Source organism: Sus scrofa, chromosome 11 (genome assembly GCF_054392235.1).
Source record: "Sus scrofa isolate SSC_HxYL_T2T_F1_AM1 chromosome 11, Sscrofa_HxYL_maternal_Yorkshire_Landrace_v2.0, whole genome shotgun sequence".
In the NCBI taxonomy this organism is placed as follows: domain Eukaryota; kingdom Metazoa; phylum Chordata; class Mammalia; order Artiodactyla; family Suidae; genus Sus; species Sus scrofa.
This window is the reverse complement of record NC_139393.1, coordinates 81,543,594-81,563,263: the sequence shown is the minus strand read 5'-3', so window position 1 is coordinate 81,563,263 and position 19,670 is coordinate 81,543,594. Positions and strand designations below refer to the sequence as shown.

General features: G+C 43.2%; 1 long non-coding RNA gene across 12 annotated transcripts in view; it reads right to left on the bottom strand.

Moving 5' to 3' along the window:
* LOC110255853 (uncharacterized) overlaps positions 1-19,670 on the bottom strand; it is a 386,752-nt gene that overhangs the window by 313,967 nt on the left and 53,115 nt on the right. For 11 of the 12 annotated variants that reach the window (XR_014819917.1, XR_014819914.1, XR_014819912.1 and 8 more), the window contains one exon: positions 15,035-15,200. This is a non-coding gene — a long non-coding RNA (uncharacterized LOC110255853). Of the gene's footprint in view, positions 1-9,645; positions 15,201-19,670 lie in introns of those variants that run through there. The other variant, XR_014819919.1, reaches the window with a different exon arrangement.

The following is a 19,670-nucleotide window of genomic DNA, read 5'->3' as shown; positions in this document are numbered from 1 at the left end:
GAATTAAGGCAAATAGGTAATTTGAAGCTTAAGGACTAAAAGATTTTATTTTCCTGGGCTCCAAGTCACATGGCCTAAAAACAATTCATATTAGCTATGGCAGTGAAATCAGTTAATAGTTCTATTTCTATGTTATCTTTCCAAACTCTCTTTTCTTCAAAGATCTAATGACTAAATCTTCCTTTAGCCAATTTGGTTTCAGCAATTTTTCCTTGACAGTAGCTAAGGTGATATTTATTAGACCTGTTATTTCTCCAATTTAATACTCCTCAGCAGAATAGTCTACATTTAGGAATTAATGGCCCATATCATTATGCCTTTTTGATCAGTTTAGATTCTTCCTACTATTTTCATCTGTTCAGTCGTTGCTTTTAAACTGCAAGGTACATTAGAGGATAACATTTGAAACAGGCTATTTTCAGAAACAAAATTCAATAGGAATCCACTGCTTTTGAAAAGAACAACAAAGTTTGTTAAGTGGGTAAATAAGTAAAATAACAAAGAGTAATGAAAAAAAACCCTAAAAACTTCAAATCTTCTTCTTCATTGCTATGTGCCCTATAGTGCCTAGTACATAGGGCCTGATGTATACAAGGTATATTAAAAATAGGTTTAAAAGTTTAGAGAAAATACGTACAAGAAAAGATAGGGGAAAAAATATCAACATGCCGACAACACAGCCATGTACCGAGGCCCATCTCCACACTTCTTGCATCCCATCTAAGATTCATTCAACAAATATTGCTTGAGAGCTGTGTGTCTGGCACTGTTAGCCACTGAGAACACAGCAGTGAGCAGAATAGGAAGAATTTATGAATTTATGCCCCCTCACCTCTCTACTCAAAACCATACAAATAAAAATGATACTTTTACTATAACCTAAGAAATCTGGAAGTTGTTTTTTGTTTTGCTTTCCTTTTTAAGGCTGCACTTGAAGCATATGGAAGTTCCTAGGCCAGGAGTCAAATCAGAACTGCAGCTGCTGGCCTACGCCAGAGCCACAGCCATGTCGGATCCAAGCTGTATCTGCAACCTACATCACAGCCTGCAGCAATGCCAGATCCTTAACCCACTGAGTGAGGCCAGGGATCGAACCTGTGTCCTCATGAAGGCCTTGTTAGGTTTTTAGCCCGCTGCACACAATGGGAACCCCTGGGAATTTTTTTAAAAGTAGAGATGTTTATTTGGTGTTTGATAAAAGGCTCAGCCTATACGTTAGTGACCAGGCCACCATTTTTCTTTTAAGATAAAGAATCTTGCGCCACTTTGTTCATGTAAGACATTCAGGTACTCACCGCCACCCGGCCAAAACTGATTGCCACGAGACAGAACCTTTCTGGGTGTCATTATTAGCAATGACCTCATAGGACTGATCTTGGGCCCATGAATGGCTCAAGAGGACAGGCATCCTTCTAGGCCCATGGCAACGTCATTTGGGGAGGAACCTGTGTGCTGGGCAGTTCCACGCTGGCCTACAAGTCTGTGAGCCGGGGGTAGGACATTGCATCCATTCGATTCAGAACATGGCCATGTTCTCTTACAAAATACTGTCTTTCTCACTGGCAGGTATACTGGTACCAAAAAGAATTTTAAGAACAAAATAATTGGTCCAAAGGCATCATAAATACAGTGTCAAAAAGAGATAAAATTCAAACCAGTCCCTTGAAATGGGTATTGAGTGCATGAATAAAAGATCTAGGAGGAAATGTGGTTGGCATTATTGGCTAGAATCAGGCTTGGGGTTTTCTATGATTTAAAATTATCTACCTGGCTTGGCAGTCATTGATGGAGCCCCTGGTACCCACCAGCGTTGCCTGGGATGCTGAAGACACAAAGAGGATAGAGGCGTGGCCCCTGCCCCATGGTTGGGCCTCCAACACCTGTCAAATGGGGTTTCGTACGCCTGAGATTAACCCTGTTAACATGTGGTTCTTTCACACGCCAGAAAAACGCAGGCTCTGTGATTATGACCACACCATTTTCCAACATTCCTCCTTCCGAAACTAAAACTGTGTTTATGAAGAACACTCATTAAAACGCTTAGCGCACAATCTTCATTCTCTGTTACTAAGGTTGTTCGCTAGGTGAACTCACGTGTGGGCATTAATGAGAACATTAAGCTAACCACATCTTAACCAGCAGTTTTAAAAATAAAAGAATATTAAGCTTGGAGAAGAGACTTCCTATGAAAGTGACAGTCATAGAAGGTTTTCAGGTGAGAGAATTTCCAAGCCTAGAATTTGCAGGCTCCTGCCAGACCCTCTTCAGTCTTAAATTAAGATTACTGTTCAAATCATCTTTTAATGCTCAGGAATCCTGTGCCATCCCTCAGCTCAGGGTATAAATGCAGCTCACTTCCTTCCTTCATGTCTGCGTCTCTCTTCTCCCGACTACATCAGTCAAACTAGATCCTCATCTTAGAGATGGTTCTATAAGAATGGTTTCAAAGACTCTTGATAAAGCTCCTCAAAATTCCACTTACGACTCTCTAAATATTAGGCACTTCCTTTTTGCAGGAAAAGAAAAAGGTTAAAAATACATTAAAACGCTCAACGTATATCCCAGTCCGTCTTTGCTGTTTCTATCACAATCCGTCTAGACTAGAAATAGGGTTCAAAAACTGCAGGTCTTATCTACCGGAGAGAAATGTCCCATTTAAGCCTAGTTTAAATTGTATTTGCTATCATTCAAACACATTTTCTTGGTCTATTATTTTATTGCATTTTCCTATCAAGTATTATAACTCCACAAACACAGCCATGGAAATAGCTTTTCCGATAGTAAAGAGCATATCAGACTCTAGAAAGATTAATACTAACACATCGGTACAATTTAATTCAAATGTTCTTCGCTCCTTCCTCGTCATTCACAAATAGAATAGAAGAAGTGAAAAAACATTGCTAATCATTAAAATGATAATAACGCAAGAGGTAGCAAATTATGTCCGCAGACAGGATTGTTGATAGATTTATTTGGTAGGACATTTACTTAATCTGTTTCGAAAAGGATTTCAGGTGGCTTCAGTAATTTCTCAAGTATCTTAGTTTGTTGAAAGCAAGTGTGTTTTTTTTTTCCCAAGGAAAAGGAAAATGACTTTTATTTGAATTAATTTTTTTACCATGTCCAAGATTTTTATTTTATTTTATTTTTATTACTCAATGAATTTATCACATCTGTGGTTGTATAATGATCATCACAATCCAGTTTCACAGGATTTCCATCCCACAGCCCAAGCACATCCCCCCACCCCCACCCCCAAACTGTCTCCTTCAGAGACCATAAGTTTTTCAATGTCTGTCAGTCAGCATCTGTTCTGCAAAGAAGTTCAGTTTGTCCTTTTTTCAGATTCCACATGTCAGTGAAAGCATTGGATGTTGGTGTCTCATTGTATGGCTGACCTCACTTAGCATGATAATTTCTAGGTCCATCCATGCTGCTAAAAATGCTGGTATTTCGTTCTTTTTAATGGCTGAGTAATATTCCATTGTGTATATGGACATCTTCTTGATTCACTCCTCTGTCGATGGGCATTTAACTTGTTTCCATATCTTGGCTACTGAAAATAGTGCTGCAATGAACATCGGAGTACATGTGTCTTTGCAAGTTGTGGTTTTCTCTGGGTAGATGCCCAGGAGTGGGATTGCTGGATCAAATGGTAGTTCTATTTTGAGTTTTCTGAGGAATCTCCATACTGTTTTCCACAGTGGGTGCACCAATTTATAATCCCACCAACAGTGTACTAGGGTTCCTTTTTCTCCACACCCTCTCCAGCACTTATTGTTTGTAGACTTTTGGATGATGGCCATCCTGGCTGGTGTAAGGAGGTACCTCATCGTGGTTTTGATTTGCAGTCCTCTAATAATGAGTGAGGTTGAACATCTTTTCACGTGTTTTTTGGCCATCCATATGTCTTCTTTGGAGAACTGTCTGTTTAGATCTTCTGCCCATTTTTTGATGGGGTTGTTTCTTTGGTATGGAGCTGCAGAAGGTGTTTATAAATTTTGGAAATTAATCCCTTGTCCATTGATCCATTTGCAAAGATTTCCTCCCATTCTGTGGGTCATCTTTTCGTTTTGTTGAGGGTTTCCTTTGCTGTGCCGAAACTTTTTAAGTTTGACTAGGTCCCATTTGTTTATTTTGTTTTTACTGTCATTACTCTAAGAGGTGGATCTGAGAAGATGTTGCTGTCGTTTACATCAGAGAGTGTTTGGTCTGTGTTTTCCTCTAAGAGTTTTATATGAAAGCAAGTTTTTTAACTGATGTAACTGTTGGGTAGAACACTGGACAAACGCTTTCCACGGCATTTAGAGCAAATTGTACAACATCTCACCCAGCGGAAAGAAGGATAACTTAGCTGGATGGGAAATCAATGCACTCTAGACATTGTTTGAGTTCCCTCTGACTTCTATAATTACTTTCAATTGTGTAGCTTTCCTGACATTTGAGATTTCTTAAGTAAGGCTTCCAAACAGTTAGCATTACTTACTACTGAGCCAGGGTATTTACTGGCCAAGGAAGGCAGCTGCTGAATGATGCTGCCCTCCCCTCCAGAGCTGTGAATTTACAGGCAAGTATTTTCTTCCCATTTTGTCTGTATTTGGTGACAACCATTCAGGGATCTCAAAACCAGGTGCTTACTGGAGTTCCCGTCGTGGCTCAGAGGTAATGAACCCGACTAGAATCCATGAGGATGTGGGTTTGACCCCTGGCCTTGCTCACTGGGTTAAGGATCCGGCATTGCCATGAGCTGCAGTGTAGGTGGCAGATGCAGCTCGGATCTGGCATTGCTGTGGCTGTGGTGTAGGCCAGCGGCTGTAGCTCCAATTCAACCCCTAGCCTGGGAATTTCCATGTGCCTCAGGACCACCCTAAAAAAGCAAAAAATAAAATGAAAATTAAAAAAAATAAAAACCAGGTGCTCACATTTATCAAGCTCTTCGGTCTCTTCATGACACAGGCTGATGCTGTCTCTCTCATTTTATTCAGAAAAACTAAAGAAAAAGGAGTGAGAGGCCTTGTCCACTGCACTTCATCATACAATTTATCAGGGATGAGTGAGAAAAAAAATAATAAACCCTGATTTTCTGTCTCCCACTCTCTGTGCCAATTAATACATCCTGTTCCCATCGAATACACTAATGAGGAACAGACGAGGTGGCACAAACCTTTTCAAATCCTTAGAAAATTCAACATATCTTTCCCAGGACAGTTGTGTGTTTCTTCCTGATCACATGTTTTACAAGCAAATAGCACAAAGAATGTGTTTGAGACTTATTTTCTCCCCATTCCCAAATCTGTGCATTAAAAACAATGAAGAGGCTTGAGTCCTGGCTGTGGCGCAGCAGGTTAAGGATCTGGCATTGTCTCTGTGGCAACACGGGTTCGATCCCTGGCCCAAAGCAGTGGGTTCAAGGATACGGTGTGGCTGCAGCTGTGGCACAGGTCACAGCTGCAGCTGGCTTCAGTTCCTGGCCTGTGAGCGAGCGTTCATACGCTGTAGGTGCGGCTGAGAAGAGAAAAAAGAAAGACGCAGGCTTTGCCTTAGACGTTCCGGAACTCATCTTCACGTACGTGTTTTTCGTCCTCCTCTTCATTTCTGTTCCTCTTCAAATTTTGAAAACTACCTCCATTGAACCTAGTGTTCATTTTTTTCTTTTTTACTTTTTTTTTTTTTCTCTTTTAGGGCCACACCAGTGACATTTGGATGTTCCCAGGCTAGGGGTCAAATCAGAGCTACAGCTGCAGGCTTATGCCACAGCCACAGCAACACTGGATCCAAGCTGTGTCTGCGACCTACAGCACAGCTCACCACAGCATCAGATCCTTAACCCACTCGGCGAGGCCAGGGATTAAACACAGACCCTCCTGGAGACTATGCTGGACTTCAACCTGCTGAGCCACAACAGGAACTCTGAACCTAGCATTCAGTTGGGATTGGCTATATCGGTTTCATCCTAATATGGATTTGCATAATATAAACTGATATAGTTGTACTACCTTTCCCAGGCATGTTTACTTCAGGAATAAAAGGTGTTATCAACAGCTAAAGTAACCGTGTGCATGAGAGACACTCGGCATGGTCCTAATTAGCTTTACTGATTTATAGAGCAGCATATGCTGAGATTTCCTTCCACTCTTGATAAAAATTATCCCCACATGCAAGGGATGGTGAGCAGTGAAGAAGCAGAACAGAGGTGAAAATGAAAAAGGTGGAATATACCATCTCTCTTCAAGCTCATGGTCTGGTAGGGGGGTGCATAAAATAAATACACAAATAATTATGGCATAAGGCCCAATACAACAGGTATCGGTAGAGATACAAAGTAATTGGAGTGAAGGAAATTCATATTTATTATTTGCCTTCTAATTTACATTAAATTTATATCTATTGTGTGAGCACCTTTGCATGTATTTTTATGAATGGTCTCATAACATTATTTCAAAGAGATATTATTACCCCTACTTGAAAAATGGGAAACCTAAGGCTAATCAAGCTTAATTTATTTCCCCCAAGCAAATAAATAACAAAGCCAGAAACTGAACCATGGTTTCCTAGTTGCCAAGCCATGCCTTCCCTCCTATGCAGTGTTGCCTGGAAATGAAGGGGGGACCACATCTGATTAAGAGAAAGAAAAGCTTCACAGAGGAAGTGACATTCGAGATGGGCCTTGGTAGACAGGCAGGGTTTCAAAGGGCAGTTTAGCATCAAGAGAGAATTCTGGGCAAAGACACAGGGATGAATGGTGTTAGAGGGGCATAAGTCATGCCCAGGAAACAACCACTTTGTCCAAGTGAGAGGGAGTGTGGCAGAGTGTAGACTGCATGACTTTGGACCTAGACTGCCTGGGTCCCATCCTCACTAGATCTCTGTGCATCAGCCTGGAATCAGGAGTCAGGATCCAGTGCTGCTCTGACTTTGGATAAAGTCGGGAGGGCATCTCACATGTACACACAAAGTCCCTCCCTGTCTCTCCAGGAGGTAAGGTCCCCCAGCCAAACAGCACCTCTTATCATGGGACCCTGCTTCAGCCTGAGTAGGGGGTTTCGGTTCCCCGCCAGCCCATGGAATTCTTCAAACAAGCCACGTCCTCCCTGGGGAACCAGGGCCACCTCACTCACTTGTTGCAACAGAGCCAGCCTCCCTAAGGCCCTCCTGGATCACTCTGTTCTCAAAGCCCCTGGTGGCTCTGCAAGGTATATGGTGTCCTCTTCCCCAGGTTGGGAGAATATGAGACAAGGAAACCCCATCTGTCCAGAGTCAGGGGTCAAGTGCTGGGCCATCCCCATGACTCTAGGGTAGGAACCGCTCCCTCACCAATGGGATGAAGAGATGATTAAACGACCCCATTTAGCTGTGTGACCTGGGGGAAATTACTTCACCTCTCTGTGCTTGGTCTCCTTGCTTGTAAGAATGTAGGTGATAACACAGTTTCGTGAGGCTGCGATGAGGGGTCAAGGAGAGTCTGGCGCAGAAGGAGCACCACCAAAGTCTGGTGGTTGCCAACGGCTTCCTACATGTCCGTCATGTCACACTTTTTAACATAGTAAGCCCTCACCATAAACCTATGAAGAGAGGTAGTTGTGATCATGCTTCTCACCATCAGTGAGGCACTTGCAAAAGAGCAGATAAACCTTATGCTGCAGGCCCCCCAGCTGATGAGTGGCGGAGCCGTAATGGAGATTCAGGCAACTGATTTCGGTGCCCTCACCTGCCAGAGGAAGGCTGCCAGGTCCCCAAACCCGCCCATGTGACATTAGAGACAGGAACACGCCCCGTACAGCTCTCCGGGGAATTAACTGTAGTTCTTCAGTTTGCTCCCGCGGCCACTGGAATGCACATTCCCTGGAGGCAGGAGCACCCTGGGTCGTCGGTCCCTGAGCCTCTACTTCCTAAACGGGTGCTCGGCCTGCCTCACCTGCGTGGTCAGCGTGCCTCACATGCTGCAGGTCATTTGGCTCTGCTGACCATGCTTCCCCTTTGGAAACTACTCCTGCTTTCCAAGATTCCGATTTCCCCTTCTCCTCTCCCTCGGGGCCTTCTCCTCCTGTCCCGGAACCACTGGATTCCTCCTCTAAAGCTCCAAGTCACCTTCTCTCTGGCCCCGTGTACATTCTTCCTCAGGAAACTCCCAGCGACAGTTAGCGATGCCCTTTCATTTCATCTATGCAGTTGACCTCAAAGTCTGTATCTTGGCCTCGCCTCTTTCTCAAGCCCGATGTCAGGATTTCTAACTTTGTTCTCCATCCATTCTGCGGGTCTACAGGGAACCTCATCATTAGCAGCACCCCACCTGCCCTCACAGTCTCCTCCTCCCAGGGTCCTTGTATTTGGTGTCGTTTTCTTAAACACTCAGGCTTGAAACACGCTGCCCTTCAGGCGCCGGCTCTCACCGGCTTGCTGCCTGCGGTGTCCCTGCCGCCGAGCTCTCCTGTGCCGACACCCAACACAGCCCAAAGCAGGTCCTCACTGCTTCTGGCTTCCTTCGGCTGGTGATGGCCACTGACAGGTTTCCCACCTCCAGTTCTTCTCTGCTTTTTCCACCTCCACATTGCTGCCTGCTTAATAATCAGCCAGAATCTTAACTCTGAACATTTGTAGAGGAGTTTGGGGGCCAAAAGAGACTTACAGTGTGTCTGAAAAGGGGTTGGCATTTGAGGAATAAAGACACAATCCATAGGTGACTTTTCCCCAAAGGAAACGTTTCACAGTGAGATCAGAGAAAGTGGCAGAGCCGTATTGCAAGGGGGTAGAGAAAGGGTTTTGTTTATGAAGATATAGATTTGAATGAGTCCTATGACTATAGATCTTTTCCGCATTAAGAGACAAAGGAGAAGCTGAAAAGGGAAAATCCAGGTGAGAAGAAGTGGGGGTGGATTAAGGAAGGTGAGGGATGGAATGAGATCGCAGACACGGTGGGAGTGGATTTCCTCGGGAAAGAAAAGCGATGCCTGTTCAGGCTTAGAGAGGAGGCGGGAGCCGCGTGGAGGAGATCGGAGACGGGCAGCCAGCCGAAGGGGCACTGGCTAGATGACCTTGGACCTCACGGTAAAGCGAGGGCCCGCTTATCTTGTGAAATGGGGGGAGGGAGGGGTAGAACAGAGGACATGAGAAAAGTGGGGGGTGGGGAAGGACTTCTTAAGGAACTCAACAAAAAGTGAACATAAAAATAATCCTGGTGTGATTTCTTCTCCAAATTTTTAAGCTTCCTTTGGTGGGATCAGTATTTTATTCCAGGTCCAGTCTCACACTCAGTCAATCATCAAACACTCCTGGAATGTTACTATCTAGCAGGTTCATGCTTAGCCCCAGAATACCCGCTCGGCCCCTGCCAAAGTCTTCATGGGAAAAGACTTGTAGAGAAAGGAAAACGGTAGCAAGAATTGTTTTTGACGTAAACAAGCCATTTGCTGCTTCCCACATATGAGGAAAACAGTTGGATTACACATCAGGGTCTGGAGACTTCAAACAATGCTACCAGGAAGTTAATGGAACAGGGACAAGGAAATTACTATGACTCCACACTCCATAAAATAAAGAAATAATTTAAAGTGCAATTTGTCACTGGAGAAACAGAGGAAACTGAGCCGATAAAATAACCCAAGAAACGATACGAATGATGTGATACTACTGGAATGGCGTGGATCGTTTTGTATTTAAGATTTAATACTCTTCTCTAGAATGGCCTGGGCAATCTAAACTTGGGGGCAGGAAATGTCATTTTATAGCACATTTCTGGCTGCAACTCAGTCACCATGCATGTAGGGGTTATGGTTTCGAGTAAAGAACATCTGTTGTCACCTTTGAAAACACCACTTTATGACTTTGCGCACATACCTTTATGGAGCGCATATATATACGTGTCAGTGGAGGGAGTTAAATAACAGCGTCTGCCCTGGAACTGAGTTTTCGTTTTTGAAATTGTGTAAAATAAACTGTTTTTTCTAACAGATAATTAACATCTCACAGAGTCTGGTTCCCCGTTCTGTGGGGAGCAGCTGACTCACTGAACCACAGGGTCTCGCCGTCTCCTCTGCTCCCTCCCACCAAGGGTGGTTTTGGGCAAAGCTGACGAGGTGGCTCCAAACACAAGGGCACAGCAGGCAGTTTCTCTGCAGCCCAGAGTCTCCAGGGCCCTTCCTCGCCTCGAAAGATGCCAGGACCTTCGCTCACATGCTCCTCCGCTCCCAACAGAACGGCCCTGGGGACCACCCGTTCACACCGAGAGACCACCAGCGTGACCACACCGGATTACTTTTAGCAGGCCAGAGCGCGGGCATTCAAACCACCGCTGAGACCTTCTCAGGAGCATTTGAGAAACTCTTATTCCCAGTATCTCTACGACGGCTTTGAGATTTGGAACTGCCTTCAAACATCACATCACATTGGTTCCAATGGCCTCTGTGACAGCCAACCTTCCTGCCTGGAATGCGACTTTGATTTCTGGGAATGACGAATGGTCATTCTGAACCCAGTCCCTTGAAAGCATTGGGCAATGGCTTTTGGGGTCCAAGATGACTTCATAGATATTTCCTCGTGACTGAAAGCACCTTAGGATCCAGGAGCCAACCAGGCACCGAGACCCGATGGGATCCTTGCAACTGTGGGTCTCCAGCCACCCGCCTGGCCAGGATGCGAAGTCAGATGAGAATGGCAGTGGTATTAAGTTGAGAACAGGCAAGCGTCCCCGTCACGTGGTGGATAGAGAGCCGGTGACATTCGATTTCAAAGGCCAGTGAAGCTTTCTACTGCACCCCCATTCTCTGCTTCAATGGCTCACAGGTTTACTGCTGAGCAGGCCTCACTACACTTTTCAACACCCGCACCTTTCCGGTAACCGCTCCTCATCCTCAAGGCCAGTGCTCCCTCATTAAAGAGCTTTCTCTAGAGAAATGGCCATATTTTAAAAAGTTGTATTGGAGTGTAGTTGACTTACAACATTGTATTAGTCTCAGGTGTACAACAAAGTCAATTAAGTTTACGTAGACATATAAGATATCCATTCTTGGTGGATCAAAAGAATTGCCATCCAAAGAGAAATGGCAATTGTGTTGATCCACCATAGATGTTGCTAGTAGCCCAGGAGCCAACAGCAAAGGCAGACTCTCAGGTTCCAGGGCAGACCCACCACATGTTAACAAGCTCCAGGGGGTGAGGGGGTATGGGAAGCAAACCGAATTAAACCAACAAGCCTAGACCAAGGGTTTCAAACTTGAACATCAAGGTCACCTGCAGAGTTTGTTTAACAACCCAGATCGCTGGGCCCACCCCCGGAGTTTCAGATTCAGTGTCTATGCTCCCAAACTAATCTGAATCCCTTTGATTTTGGTTCCTGCAGTTGAAGCAGTTTGTCAGGATCTTCCCAACATTTAAGGAAACAGAAAGTTGTTGGCTCCCACAGACTGACTGACAGTCGGTCTCAATTTGAGGCACTTTTTTTTTTTTCTCAGCAAACTCTCACTTCTGGGTGCATTTTCTAACTACTTTCAGCCACCCACATAACTGCAAATATTGAAGGCCTTCCTTCTCGAGCATTGACAGGAGGATCCAAAAGCCTATCCATCATTTCAAACTGAGCACTTTGAAATGTTTGTGGATAGTTTTCCAGACTGTACACAAAAGTGACTTCTGATGGGCAGCCTTGATTCACCAGGAATGAAGTGTGGGGCCCTCAAATCTCTAACATTTCAGAATTTCTCACTTAAGAGAAGAAATCTCCATGCCTTAGGTGGCAAAGACACAAATCAACTTTATCTTGGTATCCGATTTTGCCGGATGCATTTGCTTTGGTGTTTATGTTCACATTTTCCATTCTAGACTTTGAGGCTTTGTATGTAGGTGCTAATTTCAAAAAACATATTTCATCACTGACTACCTTTGTCCTTAAAATAAACGGCAATAACCTAAAAGCCAAGGTTACAAAGAGGTTTCAACTTGAGTTCTAATTCTTGAGTATGGGTGGCAATACCTGGAGTCCTGGGCTAAGGAAGATTTTGAAGCCAACACCAGACTCAGCATCAGAATGCAATGATTGATTAGTGATGTCTGCTGTGGGAAGGGGAAAAGTGGTGACAGGCTTTGGCCCTTCTTGGTTTTCCAGCTTACATGAGGTTGAATCTCTTATAGGGATTTATACCTGAAGCTAAAGGATGCACCCACATGAAAGTATTTATTTATTTTTTTTGTCTTTTTAGGGCTGCACCCATGGCATATGGAGATTCCCGGGCTAGGGGTCCAATCATACCTACAGCTGCCAGCCTACACCACAGCCACAGCAACACCAGATCCGAGTCGCGTCCGAAACCTGCATCCTAGCTCATGGCACTGCCAGATCCTTAACCAACTGAGTGAGACCAGGGATCGAACCCACAATCTCATGGTTCCCAGTTAGATTTGTTTCCTCTACACCACGATGGGAACTCCAGCCCACATGAAAGTAAACTGGATCTTCTTGGAAACATGACCTTCCTAGAGCCCCTAAAATCTTACCAAAAATTTGACTGTCTTGAGCTCTACTCCATATAGAAACATGGCGGCCATGGTCTATCCTGGAAGTCCTCTTCTTTTTTTGTTTTTTGTCTTTTTTAGGTCCTCACCTGTGGCATATGGAGGTTCCCAGCTAGGGGTCCAATCAGAGCTATAGCTGCTGGCCTACATCGCAGCCACAGCAATGCAGGATCTGAGCTTCATCTGTGACCTACACCACAGCTCATGGCAACACCGGATCCTTAACCCACTGAGTGAGGCTAGGGATTGAATCCAAATCCTCATGGATACTAGTTGCATTTGCTACCCGTGAGCCATGACAGGAACTCCCATCCTGGAAGACTTAACAATTCCTTTGGTGCTCACTTACCCACCCCTGTGGGAAAGGATGTTTCTCTCTCTCCAGGACCTCCCACTCCCTGGGTCCCATTAACATTTAAGGAAAAAGTCTTATTTATGAAACAGAAACAAGCTCACAGATCTCAAAACCCATCTTATGGTCACTCTAAGTGAAACCATTGGGGGGGAGGGAAGAACTGGGGGAGTGGGAATAACACACAACATAACACTGCCATATAAAATAGATGATAAACAAGAACCCCCTGTATAGCACAAGGAAATCTACTCAATAGTTTGTAATAACCTATATGGGAAAAAAGAATGGATATATTTATTTGTATAACTGTTTCACTTTGCTGTACACCTGAAACTGACACAATATTATATATAAGTCAACTATACTCCCAAAACTTTTTTTTTTAATTTAGTTCACTCCCAAATAAAGTAAATCTAAAGCAGTAATTTTCAACCAGAGGAGATGCCCCTCCCTTCCCTGTCCCTGGAAGAGACATTTTTTATCATTACATGTGGGGGTTGGGAGGTTACCTGCTTCTAGTGGACAGAGGGCAGAGGAGCTGCGAAACCTCCTACATAAGACAGTTCCCCAGCAAAGAACTACTGGACCCAGAACGTGGATTTTGCTGAGTCTGAGAAATACTGAAGCAGATGATTGAAATTCAGGTCCCTGAGTGCCTGGTCCAACCTATAACAAACCCTGAACTCATGACTCACTAAGTGGAGAATGCAGTTCTTCCAAGGAGAGGAAAATGAACCCAGTTGTTGCTTTCGACCTAGGGAAAGTGCTATCCTTATGATGTCTTAATCAAATTAGAGGAAATCGTGCTTATAAACTCCTACACCCTAGCATTCCTGCAAAGCCAGACACATGACTTACACCTTTTTATAGGAGCACATTATCTGTGGCCACATCAAATCTGTCTGGGAGATGTGGCCAGACGGGTAGCCTGCCATTCCCCTCCCAACTAAGAAAGATCAGGATAAACAAAACCCTTCTCTGCCCCCTGCTTACTTACAATAAATGGTAATTGCAGGCTTTTTCCGCCATCTTTAAGATTCAAACATTTTAGTGACTTGTGATTCCCACACCTATAAACACAATGTGCTCAAAATGCTACAATCCTAAGAAATAAATATGAAAACCCCAGTTCATTTAAGACATCAGGGAAAAAAAAAATGATTTGTGGGATTTTTTTTTTCTTTCCTGATCAAATAACGACCAAAATCGGCTACAACGCTACACTTTTAAAACATTGTAAGCTGAAGCTTTTTATTGCAATGAGTCTGTGGCTTTGCAAGGCAAGCTCAAAAGTTATGACAATCAACTAAATCCCAAAGGGAAGAGTTTCGTTGTATAAGCACTGGTTTTGGAAACGAATATTTTGTAGAATCAAAGATTCCAATAGTAGCTGGGTTTTCTCAACCCTAAATTCTTCTAAGATGCATAATTGGATATTATGCAGTTAACCGAGAAGGACCTTTGGAGAAAACAAAACCAAGGTCCTCTTAGATCTTCGAGAACATTAAAAGCTAAGCTTTCAACTCGAGCCAAATGCCATTACCATGAATTTCTTCCAATATATTGTTTAGTCACAACGCTTTAGCCTTGATATTACAAGTGGGCCTGAAAGTTCAAAATTATAAAGTGAGACTCCAGGATTTGTAATGCTGGAGACAGGCCGTGAGCAACATACAGCATGGGATGGGTTTACCTTGTAAAACGCTACTAATGACAAGGCGAACTGTGTGGGATTTGGCCAAAGTCTCCCCAAGAGGACTGCGAAAGGTGCCCAGATAAAAGCGGCCGGTCCCCCCAAGTGGCGGCAAGAACAACCGGAGTAGGAGTGGGAATTTTACAATTACGGGAAGGGAGTGTGTCTCTGCTTAGAGCCTCTGGTTTCTCGAGGACTTCTGGACTCTTTAGGCTGCGAGCATCCTTTCCTTGGAAACTTCACGCAGACTTGCAGACCTTCTCTCCATCACTGACCACAGTCGGGAGACCAAGTGACGATGGCCTCAGTGTTATCCCAGGCGGCTCATTAAGAGGATAGTTGTGACCCCTGCCCTATGGCTGCCTTCGCCCTGACCTCAAATCCAGTCCCAGTGCTTCTCGTTCCCACTCTTCTCATCACAACCTCACAGAATATTCCGTCCTCACCCTCTGTTCACAGAACTGCCCCAGGTTCTTTCTCACCATTTCTCCAGAATTTTCTTAGCACGCTGTCATCAGCAAGCCCTGTCTTTGGTTCCTGCTGATGCTGACACAAGATGACCTCTGGCTTCCGGTGTGGCTGGTGACCAAGAGGAGGTGTCTCAAGCTGGGTCACTTATGCGCTCAAGCCTTCAGGGCCAGCTGGATGCTGAAAATAAAATTAGATTGGCTTTGAAAGTTTGGTCTGATTGGCACAATAGAGAAGAAAAGACTTTTTTCTCCCCCATGTGAAAGAGCAAGAACAAAAATTCAGAGGCAAAAATGTAGAGGCATTTCCAGCAAATAGTTCGCACAGAACCACGGCAAGGCAACTAAAAGCAAAGGTCAGCATCACCCTAGATGCAAGACTCAGAAAATGTTCTGTTTTGTCCAACGGGCCGGAGGAGTTATGACTGTTTTGAGATAAGAGTGGTTATGTGATCAAAGTGTTTCGGGAAAACCAATTAGATGGTGAAATGGGTTGGGGCTATGGATGGATGGAAGAGAGTCCAAAAAAGAAGATATCGGTGAGGCGCTATTGGAGTGATGGGGAGTGAAGTGATGAAGGCCCGAGGTTGGGGTAAGGGAATGGAAGAAAATAGGGAAGTTCCGCTTGTGGCTCAGTGGTAACAAGCCTGACTAGTATCCATGAGGATGTGGGTTCGATCCCTGGCCTCGTTCAGTGGGTTAAGGATCCGGCATTGTCACTGCTGTGCCTTGGGTTACTGCTGTGGCTTGGGTTTTATCCCTGACCTGAGAACTTCTTCATGCTACAGGCTTGACCAAAAATAAAAATAAAAATAGGAGTTCCTGTCATGGTGCAGTGGAAACGGATCCGACTAGGAACCATGAGGTTGCAAGTTCAATCCCTGGCCTAGCTCAGTGGGTCAGGGATCCAGTGTTGCCGCAGACGCAGCTTGGATCTGGCGTTGCTGTGCCTCTGGCACAGGCGGGCAGCAACAGCTACGATTAGACCCCAGCTGGGAACCTCCATATGCCGTGGGTACGGCCCTAAAAGGACAAAAATAATAATAATAATAATAAATAAAAATAAATAAAAATAGGGCTGATAAAACAACCATAGGGATGTTATAAAGATGAAATAGCATGTAGAAGTAGCTGGTGCTACTTGTTTTAGAAGGGACGTACACTGAGTTATAGACCATAATAACCTGACTATACCTGAGGAGACCTCTAACCAGAGAGAAGCCATCTGCTCTATTTTATTTTATTTTATTTTATTTTATTTTGTTATCTTATCTTATTTTGCTTTTTAGGGCTGCACCTGAGGCTAGGGGTGGAATTGGAGCCACAGGGACAGCAACACAGGATCAGAGCTGCATCTGCGACCTACACCACAGCTCAAGGCAACACTGGATCCCCAACCCACTGGGCGAGGCCAGGGATTGAACATGCATCCTCATGGACACAAGCTGGATTCATTTCCTCTGTGCCACAGAGGGAACTCCCTTCCTGCTCTTTAATCTGTCACCTGCAGGCGTCGACAAGGAAGGGCTCAGTTAATTCAAGCATCACCCTCACAGTTAACATCCCAAACTCCTCCGGCCATGAAGGTGCCCATGAATTTTGAATGGCTCTTTTTTCTTTTTGAAACCAAGTGAAGGTATCCTAATACCAGTTTAATAAAGGGAATTTCAAAAAAGTGGTGTGTCATAACTCTCTTTAAACAGTTCAGTTGGGATTTAGCCTTTACGTTAAAAAAAAAAAAAAAAAAAAGCAACAATCAACTCCCTTCTCAAGTCCAGGATCACCTTCTCTTTGCTCCTGGGAGACGCCTGTGTATGATTCTGCAGCACAACCAGCCCATTTACAAATGGGCCCATTTCTGAAAAAAGACTTTAACCTAAATGCAAATCTCTCCCAGAAATCAGAACTTAAGAAAAACAAATCTGTTTGGTAGAAGTTCTTCAGCTCCTCAGCTATTTCTGCTCAATCGCAGAAATAAGCCGACTCTAAGGAAGCCACCATGGCCTAGCGTTCGTTTATCTTCACTGGGAAAACGAAGCAAACTGGACACGGTGACTTTCTGTCATTTATTTACAATGGAAAGTGTGCGCCGGGCCGGGGCTGTGTTTATGATGTCGGGGATTGTTTCTCTACCTGCGGTAAACTTGGGACCTGGGTTTGCTCTACTCTTGTAAAGCTGCCTTTAAGAGCTGTCTTAGTGGATATAGCTTTTTACCCCTGGCTAAACGGAAAGCTTTCTTCCTCATCAAAGTCTGAATGAAGCTTTTGATCTCCCTAATCTCGAGCTTGTTCACAGTCTATGCATACACAAGTGAGTGATGTTCTCCTGTGTCTATGGAGCCTCTTAAAACCCAAGGAAATGTGCTTTTTTATTTCACTCTTCGTCCCTAGGGACCACGGAGAGTGATTGAATTCTGAAGTGATGGGGGTGGTATAGACGATTCTGGCCCATTTTTATTACTGCTTAAATTTTGAATCAAAGATTCAATAGTTCAGAAAAACAGCTTGATACATTAGCATCTGACCTGAATTTCTATGGTGTCATTTAACTGCTCCGTTCTTGGCGATTCTGTTCAACACTTCCAGCCCCAAGTGTGGGTAACGTGTCTGAGGAGCCTCAGCAGCCCTGGTCTTTGGTCATCTTTCAATGTGATTATTGCTATTGGTTTTGCAGAGAAATGTGGTGATAGCATTAAAATTCCATATGGATTTTAATTAAATGCTGATGTTGAATATTAATCCATTTTGTACAGTAGAAAAATTAGAAAATACATCATTCCATTCCTCAGAAATAACCAGCCTTTGAATACGGACATAATTTACTCTAATCTTGTTTGTCTTTGTTTCCTACACGCTTGAGATCATTCTTTATATACAATTTTATAGCCTACTCTTGTTTTGCTTAACAGTTTTGTCATTGGCTTCCCTATTCTCTGCACCCTCTCCAGCATTTATTGTTTGTAGATTTCTTGATGACGGCCATTCTGACTGGTGTAAGGTGGTACCTCATTGTAGTTTTGATTTGCATTTCTCCAATAATTAGTGATGTTGAGCATCTTTTCATGTGCTTTTTGGACATTTGTCCTCTTTGGAGAAATATCTGTTTAGATCTTCTACCATTTTTGTATTGGGTTGTTTGTTTATTTGCTTGTTTTTTGGTATAAAGCTGTATGAGATGTTTGTGTATTTTGGAGATTAATCCCCTGTTGGTCACTTCATTTGCAAAGATTTTCTCCCATCCTGTGGTTTATTTTTTGTTTTGTTTATGGTTTCCTTTGCTGTGTAGAAGCTTTTAGGTTTAATTAGGTCCCATTTCTTTATTTTTTTTTTCATTACTCTAGGAGGTGGATCTAAAAAGATATTTCCGCAATTTATGTCAAAGAGTGTTCTGCCTGTGTTTTCCTCTAACAGTTCTATAGTATCCGGTTTTATGTTTAGATTGTCAACCCAATTTGCATTTATTTTTGTGTATGGTGTTAGAGAGTGTTCCAATTTGATTCTTTTACATGGAGCTATGCAGTTTTCCCAGGACCATTTACTGAAGAGGCTGTATTTTCAGTATATTGTATATTCTTGCCTCCTTTGTCATAGATTAATTGACCATAGGTGCATAGGTTTATTTCTGAGTTTTCGATGCTGTTCCACTGATCTATATTTCTGTCTTTGTGCCAGCAACATACTGTTTTGATGACTATAGCTTTATGGTAAAGTCTGAAGTCAGGGAACCTGATTCCTCCAGTTCCATTTTTCCTTCTCTAGATTGCTTTGGCTATTTGGGGTCTTTTGTGTTTCCAAAAAAACCCTCCTACACTCTTGATTGTAATGTAAGCTGGTACAACCACAATGGAAGACAGTATGGAGGTTCCTTAAAAAACTAAACATAGAACTACCATATAATCCAGCAATTCCATTCCTGGGCATCTATCTGGAGAAAACTATAACTCAAAAAGACACCTGCACCCAACATTCATCACAGCACTATTTACAGTATCCAAGATATGGAAGCAACCTGAATGTCCATCGATAAAGAACAGATAAAGAAGATGTAATATATATATAATATATAATATGTATATTATGATATATTGTAACAAAATATTACTCAGCCATAAAAAGAATGAAATAATGCCATTTGCAACAACATGGATGGACCTAGAAATTATCATAATAAGTGAAATAAGTCAGAGAAAGACAAATATCATATGAGATCACTAATATGTGGAAACTAATAAAAATGATACCAAAAAAACCCTTATAAAACAGAAACAGATTTTGAAGCCAAATTTATGGTTATCGAAGGAGAGATGTAGGGGGAAGAGGGAGAAATTAGGGGGTTGGGATTGACATATACACACTACTATATATAAAATGGATAGGTAACAAGGACCTACTGTATAGCAGAGGGACGTCTACTCAATACTGTGTAATAACCTGTTGGGGAAAGAATCTGAAAAGGAATGGAGATATGTGTGTGTGTACACAAAACTGATTTACTTCGCTGTATACCTGAAACTAACACAACTTTGTCAGTCAAATATACTCCAATAAAATTTATTTTAAACAATCACATCATTGCATAGGTTTTTAAGCCCTCTTCACAAACATTTTAATGGCTACATGATATTTCCTCATGTGGTTATACCTTACCTTC